The sequence below is a fragment of the Natator depressus genome, chromosome 3 (assembly GCF_965152275.1).
Source record: "Natator depressus isolate rNatDep1 chromosome 3, rNatDep2.hap1, whole genome shotgun sequence".
In the NCBI taxonomy this organism is placed as follows: domain Eukaryota; kingdom Metazoa; phylum Chordata; order Testudines; family Cheloniidae; genus Natator; species Natator depressus.
In genome coordinates, this window is record NC_134236.1 from 194,868,631 (window position 1) to 194,877,725 (window position 9,095).

General features: G+C 40.6%; 1 protein-coding gene across 4 annotated transcripts in view; it reads left to right on the forward strand.

Annotated features, from left to right (window-relative positions):
• Window positions 1-9,095, forward strand: part of WDPCP (WD repeat containing planar cell polarity effector) — a 253,054-nt gene that overhangs the window by 193,850 nt on the left and 50,109 nt on the right. The window lies entirely within an intron of this gene.

The following is a 9,095-nucleotide window of genomic DNA, read 5'->3' on the forward strand; positions in this document are numbered from 1 at the left end:
TTTGATGGTCACTGATCGTGGTGTCTTGCACTCCTAATGTGTTCTTGAGCTGCTCATTCATACCCTTAGGGATTGCTCCAAGTGCTCTAATAATCACTGGGATTGGCTTTGCTCTAGTTTGCCATCATCATTTCACTTTGTGTTAGAGTTCTTCATACTCTGTTATCTTCTCGTCTTGTTTCTATTAATCATTATTATTATTATTATTTTATTATTATCTGATAGAGTTCATTTCTCTTCAGTTCCCTCACCACTCCTTTCATTCTTCCAGCAATAGCCTTTCTTCGGTCCCCTCACACACCCTCTCCACTGCTGGCGAGAGAGCCTCCGCCCATCTGGAACAGCTTTCTCATATCTACCTGCCTCATTGTCTTTCCATCACATTTAAAATTTTAGATGAAAACTTACCTTTTCTCCTGATTTCTCTCTTCCTCTGCTGTTATTTATTATTTCATGCTGCAAAATGTTTTGGGATATAGTATGTATAAAAGGTGTTATCCAAAATAAAGTTGTATTGTACAGTAAAAAGCAATATCTAATTGTTCCAGATAAGAATATTCCAGTGCTGGCCTTCAAATGACAAGGGAGATGATGCGCATAACTTTATGTTCAAGGGTTCTAAAAAGTTAGGGCCTCCAACTTAAATACTGGAACTCCTGTTCATTTATTTAGATTTCCAGTTTAAGTCAATCAAATCCTCAGGAGCCAAATCATTTGCTTAGAATATTCCAATAATATAACTCTTTCCCCCAGGAGGCAAAGAAATACCCATTTGAATCCAAAATGCTCCTTTCACACACAATTGGCAATTAACCTATAGTGAGAAATGAGTTCCACCATGTGACCTTTCAGAATACTGTGCCAGGCATAATGAGTGCATTATTAAGCTCCCCCGCATCTCTTTAAGTCATTTAGTTATGCTTACATATTGCTGCACATAGGATCTGATCCAAAACCCACTGAAGTCCGTAGAAAAATTCCGATTTACGTCAATGGACTTTGGATCCGGACCACATGCTGACCTGAGGTACCACGAATACTCAGGAACAACAGGATGAGTTAAAGATGGATTAGGGCTTGGTCATGCAAGGTGCTGAGGGCTCTCAATTGCCATTAGTTTCAGTGGGAACTCAGAGCACTCAGTTCCTTGCAGGTTTCAGCCCTACTGCATCTTTAGTTCTGAATCCCTCCTTTTACGTGTTAGACCCTCGTTGTTGTTGTTGTTGTTACATATTTCACATCATTTTGTGAATTGACTGGCTGAACGTTCTGCTTGATTTTATCATTTACTTTTTGTTACTTAACGTTTTCATTTCTTCTAAACATTACTGAAGAATAAATCTTCAATTCTTAATATTGTAGCAGTTCCGGTCACTAATTGCTTTACTTCTAGCATTGTCTTTGAGCAGCATCACATCAGGTACTTGTTTTACTTGAGTTATGCCAAACTATTTTTGGCTCCTCTTCACCTATCTTCACTTCATTGTGTCATGATGTCAGTTTTGATCTATACCTTCCTACTGCTAGGCAGCTTTGCCTAAAGACATAATCTTAAGCCCCTAATAATTATAAGTACATCAAAGGCTAGCTGCTTTGCTTAGCTGCAGAGGGTCTACACAAGGCTCTGTGTACCTGAACTTGAAAGAGATTTATAGTTTTCAGTCAGGTTTTTAGAATAATTATGGCATTCCTTAACTTTTTTTCTTGTTTATTGTGACTTAATGTCTGCTACAGAATGTGACTTGTTTTTTTAAAAGTACCAATACCCAAACTATCAAATGAAATGAAGAGGCCATTCAACTTTAGGTCTCGATTTTTAAATGAATTGATTCCCATTTTATTTGTAATACCCCCAGTACAGTATTTGCCAACTATGTCCTAAAAGATACTAAGAGCTTTGAGGCTAGCCAGACCTGTCGCTTTTGTCTTCCTGAGATGATATTTCAGACAGAAAAAAATTCAGCAATGGGGAAGAGCTAGCCATGGTGTAACACCCATATACCATTACATAGTAGGGTAGGTAGGCTGGGACAAGGAGTCAAAGGGGGACAGAAACTGGGATGGAAGGATGAGGAGAGGTAGAGGCGGGAGCTGTAAAATGAGAGTGGTAGTTGTGGTGGGAGAGATTGGGACAAGGAGACTGGGACAGCACAGTCAACCTAAATTCTGACGTTTCCTAACTTTTGAGTGCTTGATTTTGCAACCTTTATAGTGTTCTTATTACAGTTTTTATGGAATAAATATGTAGTTTGTGGGTATTATATCAAGCCTGCATGAGGTATATAATTGCCATTTCTAGCTCAAGGTATGAATGTGTACAATCAGCAGACTGTATCTCCTGACCCATAGGCAACTCCTCAGAAGCCCCTCCATGACTTCTGTCATGGAGAGCCCGTGGAGTGGCCTGTCTGGGGACTGGTGGAGAAGCCAGATTCAGAGCAAAAATAGTCCAGAATATTCCCCTTCTGCCCGTGCAGTTTCATTTGTGCTTTTATGTATATACAGCAGCCAGAATCTGGCTCATTGTCAACCATTCTGTAATCCTGCTGGATGAAATCTACTATGTACATGTAAAAGAGTATTAGTGTTCTATCATTTGTGAGATTCTCTTTCCATGCTTTATCTACTTAGCATTAGATGTGTATCTGCATGTTCGTAATGTATCATAAGTGTGTTTCGCTCATATACCCTAGCTCCTTTCTCAACCCTATAGTTTCTCTGATTTTAGTATTTTCAGAGAGCATTCATACATATAGAAGGAATAGCTGGCAAACACATACTTGCATGGCAGTTGGTATGCACACCAAGGTTATAACCTTTCTTCTGTTTACTCTGTATAATGTAACGTGATGTGACAGGGTGTAACACATCACAGAGGTGACGTGTCAGCTGAGGAATTTGAAGAAGATGTGTTTTTCTGGAACACATAGCTATAAAATTTGTGAGGTTTTAAACAAACCGTGTTTACAAAATTATAATATCGGAAAAGGTCCTTTTTAGTCTGTTTCATGCCAAATGAGTCAGATGAATATTCACTGCAAAGATGGGTAAAAAAAGAAATATCAGCCCTAGCCTGGGGCAGATTGGAAGGGAAGAAGAAGCTATAGATTCTCCTGTGTTCAGAAGTGTCAGCGTTTTCTAAATAGAGCCATTCAGTCAGTCTTCGTACATCTGTTTGCTGATGATACAGATCAAGTAGAGAACTTTTTTTTAAAACTCTGCCTGTGATGATGACTCCAAGCAAAGACCATGGACTCTCAAGCTCTGTGCCCAGGGTCAACTTGAGGAACCCCATAGCAAAGTGGAGGTCTTGGCTATTTTCCTTTTAGTGAACCTAGGTGAAAGAGTGGGTAAATACACTAACATTTCGCCTGTGGAGACTAAAATCAGACACATCAAAAGTGAAAGTAGTTTGATGGTCTTAACTTAGTACTTATTTGAAGGTTTGTCGGTATAACAAAACCAGCACATGCCATAGTCTTTCACTGTTGGAAGTCTCTGCTCAGGAGAGGACTGGTGTCAGCATAGCAGGGATGTTCCTGGTAAAAGCAAAGTGGAACAGATTGACTAGCACTGACAGTGTGCCTTGCACTTGCCAGCGTTATCAACCTGTTACTTTCCTGAGCATCAAACTTGGCCAAAATATGAAAGAGGAGAAATAGACCAAGCTGAGAGAAAAACGATTGCCCTGCAGCTTGGAAAACTGGCCAACAGCACCCAAAGCCGCAAACAAGGTCACTGGAGGTCATAGTTTCAACCCAAGGGACAATTCTTTCTTTAAACTAAAACCTTTCCCCTCCTATATATTTTTGTTTCCTTCAATGAAATTGTCTTTTCCCTGAATGTTCTGTATCATCAGTTAGTCTCTGCCGAAGCGACTCTTTTGCAAATTTCAGGGTCATGCGACCATAGCCGTAGCATTGCTCAAGCAGTAGTAGCAATAGCCATCTTACAGCAGTGGAAGAGGGGTTTTTTTTCTCACCTAAATTTCTACCCTTCACGTTCAAGCTGCATATTTTGCTCAGAACATTTGTTGGACAAGCCTCCTGACCCGGGGCTGGTTAGAAATATTTGTGCTTTATAATATTATTTCCACAACAGTCTTCATAGCTAACTCCAGGACTAGTTGTCTCTAATGAGGCTAGTTCTGAATCATGTTAGTTTTAAACTATTGACTTTAATCTTAAATGCAGCTCATGAGGCAACGTTGACCATGCTTGTGCCTTATGAAATTTCAGGATGTTGCAACATTATAATGAAAAGATGCAATGTCATCACATAGCGACAACCACAATATAATTTTGGAATGGGTGGCAAACCTAGACAATTTACTGCTTCTTCCTCTCTTTTTACTGCTGGGAAGTGAGGAGAAGGCAGGTTAGGGTGAGAAAGCTGCTCCTTTCGCTGTCTTTAAACACCTCCATCACTTTCACCACTCCTTCATATACAGACATTACAAACAGTTCTATATTTATATCATATCTATCATGAATAGATATGAAGTATCATGAAGATTTTCTTGGCATGAGTTTGGGATGATCATATTGGTTTGAATTCTCATGAGTAATTAGGTTAGGCCTGAATGCACAAAATGAGTGAGGTGTTGTAACTGCATGGCAGGAGGAAGAGGAGGAGGACTTAGCTCATCGCTTTTAGCCCAGTTGGTAGGGTGTTCCCCTCCCTCTCTCGCTCACTCTCAAAGTGTCACTTGGGCCAGAGAGAGAAAGAGGTGTGAGAGAGAGCACAAGCATGAGAATGACTTTCTAGCCTGGTGGTTAGAGCACTCACGAGGCAGACCCAGGATCCAGCCCCCCTGCTCTAGTGACTCTAATTATTTAGTGCACTGAAGGAGCCCCACATCAGAATAGCCCAGATCTCAGTGGTTTGAGCACTCACCAAAGAGATGCTGATTCGTGTTCAAGTCCCTTCTTCCCCCCTCAGTTGGAGGGGAGACCTGATCGGGGTTCTCCCACAGCCCAAGTGAGTACCCTAACCACTGGGCTAAATGTTATGGGCAGTGGTGGCAGCCAGGGGTGCTGGAACAATTTGTATTGTGCGGGTGCTGACAGCCACTGAACCAAACTGTAAACCCTGGATGTGATGGCAACCACGTCAAGCCAGGGGGTGCTGCAACACCCCCCAGCACCCCAGTTCCAACACCTGTGGTGGCCACTTTTGTTGTAGTAGCTCTGTATGAACGTGCCGGAGGAGCTCAGCCCAGTAGGCGGTCTCTGAGCAAATGCCTGTCTTCACCTGGTTTGTGAATCGCTCTGGAGCTTAGGCGTCTGAGCACCTAGCGGAAGGCAGCAGTACACATGCCCCGAAGCTGAAACAGTGCCTGTTGCTATTCCCGCTGAGCTCTGTTCCCACTCAGCTTCCCGAGAACTCAGTTCGACGCCAGCCTTTGTCACTCGGGTATCTTTATTTGGCATAAAGCAGCGCTTCGCTGAGCTGATCAGACCCTAACACAGGGTGGGTGGATGTAGGGTACATCACAACGCCAAAGTTACACACGTACCACCACCTAAAGCCCAGCCAGCCTTTCTTCACTTTTGAGGTCAGTATAACTAAAGTCAGACCAATATTGACATATAACCACTGTTATTCTCTGGCTCAGACCAATATTGACATATAACCACTGTTATTCTCCGGCTCTGTGTCCCCACTCACCCGCCCCCAACATTTTTTTTATATATACTTCTTTTCCTCTCTACGGGATCTCTCAAAATTTTCTCATTTAATCATGTATTAATTACAATTTGTTTCTGTAGCTATTTCTGATCATAAGAGTATTTAAAAGAAATTAATTTAAAAACATTGACAGAAAAAGCATTGCTCAGTTTACGCAGGCCACAGTTTTGACAGTATGTACAACTCCAGCATCCCTTACTCGTACCTTCGGCCTTCACATGCTTAGCGCCCCAGCGGTTCCAACTTTGTTAACCTCTCCTTAGAAGCCTGGGTTCGGTAATGAGACCTACCTGTGCTATCCGCTCTTTCATTATGAATTAAAAGCAGTCAGTCTACAGCCTTTAAAAACTGCATGGGGCAGTTTATCATCTCAAATAGACTATGGCCCGCTTCTGTATATAAATGGTACTCATGGTTTTTTAAGCTAATATATTGTGCACTTCTCACTTCCCTTAGATTTGTTTGTATAGTGGAGACAGTTAATTATGTAGTTAGGCGGTAGCAGGATGACAGCAATATGAGTAAACTAAACGATAACCCGAGAGTGCTTCTTGCTTATGATGTAATAATTGTATCTCTTGTTAAGGCCAAGGCTAAGCTATTTAGAGGAATAAACTCTGAGTCCAGAGACCTTACAGTCTGTTGGCCTAGAAATCAATGAATTAACTGGGAGAAGTCTTCAAGCTATTATTATTATTATTTTATTATATAATTATTTGTACTATTTATTTGTACTATACAGAACTGTACTCTGTCTTCTCAACCGTGTAATTTACTGGATATATAACATCTCCTTCTCTGATTGATTGGTTTCTACCCTCAGTGCTCCCCATCCATAGGCGCATAATAAACATAGCCTCCTCTGGCTCCCCACCTTTTGACCCGATCTAGCCTCAGACCTCTCTTCATCCCTGCTGAATTTTCCTTGCCACTTGAAGAAGACTTAGTCCCCCGCCACACCTGTTTTTCCCACACTAACAGTGATTTTTTTTTAAATTAAGTTGTATTTGATATTTGGGACTATGTGTAGTGACAGGGTAGAAGAAAGTCATGGACTGAAGAAAGCATGATTGTTGTGGACATGTAGACTGTGAGTTTTGGGGACAGTAGAAAATCAAAGCAGAGGGTTTTGCATAATCAGTGTGCACTTATTTCACAATAAGATAGAGACAGGATAAAGAGGTAGATTTGAGAGTCAACTTAAAAATTATCAGAAAGCGTAGCCACCGTGAGAGCCCTTCCCCTGTGCTTGGCCAGTCATGTCCCTGACACAATCTACAGGCTTTACACACTTTATGGTTATTGAGAAAACTCTGTGTAGTTATTATGCAAATTAGATCCCCTGAGACAATGTGAGCATAGGGAATTGCATAACTGTGAAATAAGTGTCTGTCCCTTCTCCCTGATTGGTTGAGACAATTTCATTTTGGAGAGCATGTAGTAATCAATGTGGTTTCCAGTGGAGTTGTTTTTTCAGTCTGGTCTCATTTATTTGTTGAAACTTCCTAGTGTAGAGTTCAGTTCTGCTCATTTGCTAATCTTGTTTCATCACTCATAATCCTTGCTATAATTCGATCATAAAATATATTTGCTACAAGATGCTTGTACAGGGGTTGGGGTTATTTTTGTGGCAAATATGCCAAGGTCTGTATTGTATATAAGTCCAGCTAGGACAGGGAGTGGGGACGGTGGAGGCTGCCTCTTCTCTGAGATGGAAGATTTGGTGTCTAGGTGTCTTACTTGAGACAACAGGAGACATTATAGCCTTCTGGTTAAAGCAAGGGCGTGGGAGTCATGAGGTCTATGTTCTCTTCCAGACTCTGCTCCTAACTCGTTGTTACATTGAGCTAATTGCTAAACCTCAGTTTCTATTTCTGCCCTTTGGTTCCCCCTAAATGATACCCTCCTGTTGTTAAGTGCTTCAGTATTCTTAAGAGGGAAGGTTCTAAATAAGTGCAAGTATTATTTATTTTGTTATGTAATGTGCATAGCTGACACATGGCAACTTCACTTGTAATGTGGGGATGCTGTTAATTTATTAACTTAGCTCTTGTGTCTGTTCACTAACTGGCAGACACTTGCCCTATTACTAACAAAGCCATAGTTTGTGACTATTAAGTATGTGGGGGTACAGTCTGCTCTGATTTACATGCCATAAAACCCACTAACTTCACTATGGTTGCACAATATGGATATCATTGAAGAATTTGGTCCATGGCATTGAAATTTTTCAAGTAATAAATCCTCAAAAATTTTGAACCAAGAATGAATTTTGTTCACCTCTCCATCTTCATATATTTAGAGTTCTAGAACTCTCCTGGGCCTATTCTCCTGTTCGTTGTGTGGCGCTTTTCTGGCTAACTGTTCAATGGGAGGCAGTGTGGGTGATTGGATACAGGACTGGATAGGCACTCAGGAGACATAGGTTCAATTTCTAGCTCTGCCACCCACCTGCTGAGTGACCTTGGGCAAGTCTCTTCCCCCTCCTACCCTTCATTTTCCTTGTCTATTTAGATTGTAAGCTTTTGGGGTCAGGGATTCTCTCTTCCTGCATGTCTGTACTTTGCCTAATACCCTGCCTTGGCTATGGCCTGGAGGCACTATTGTAATACTAATTATTATTATTAATTATAATAGTTCCATTCATATTTATTTTGAATTGTTGTATCCAACCTCTCATTTTTTATTTTTTTTTTTTTTTACCTTCCTGTTGTAGGTTAACTGTATAGATAGGTGAAATCCTTCCAACTTCTAAAATCCTTCCTTTCTCTTACAAAATCATCTAATCTTTACAACATGAGGCAAGAGAAACTTCTGGGAAGTCAATTACCTTTATTCCACAGCTTCTTATTCACTTTCACCACTCGGTGCAACTACACACCATTACAAGTAAAGACTAATTTTAGGATTACACAGCAATAGATGTTTAAAAGGATTCTCTATGTTGCTTGCCATCCTCTTACTTGAGTTGTTTTCTAATGATGAGGCCAGTTTGCTAATGAATGGCTTAATTCTGCAAGGTTTGAACTCCACTCAGCACTTTGCAAGATCAGTCCCCAGAGCTGCAGTTGCCCATTGAAGAGCAATTCCCATAACAACAACAAAAGAACTGTTTCTGCCCACACAGATCTGATTGCAGATTTGGGAGCCTAGAAAGTACCAAATAACACCACTACTGATTTTGAAATAATATGCTGTAGATCCCTTCACTTATATGTAAACTTTATATGAATACTCTAAGTCCATTCATGATGTCATCTTACTCACAGATGAGTCCTAAATAGGACTGGTCAAAACTTAGAATTTCTATTTCACAGGAAATTTTGATATTTTGACATTCAAAATTTTGTTTTAAAATAAAAATTTCATTGCAGTCAATAAGCTTTATATTATTTCATGCTAAG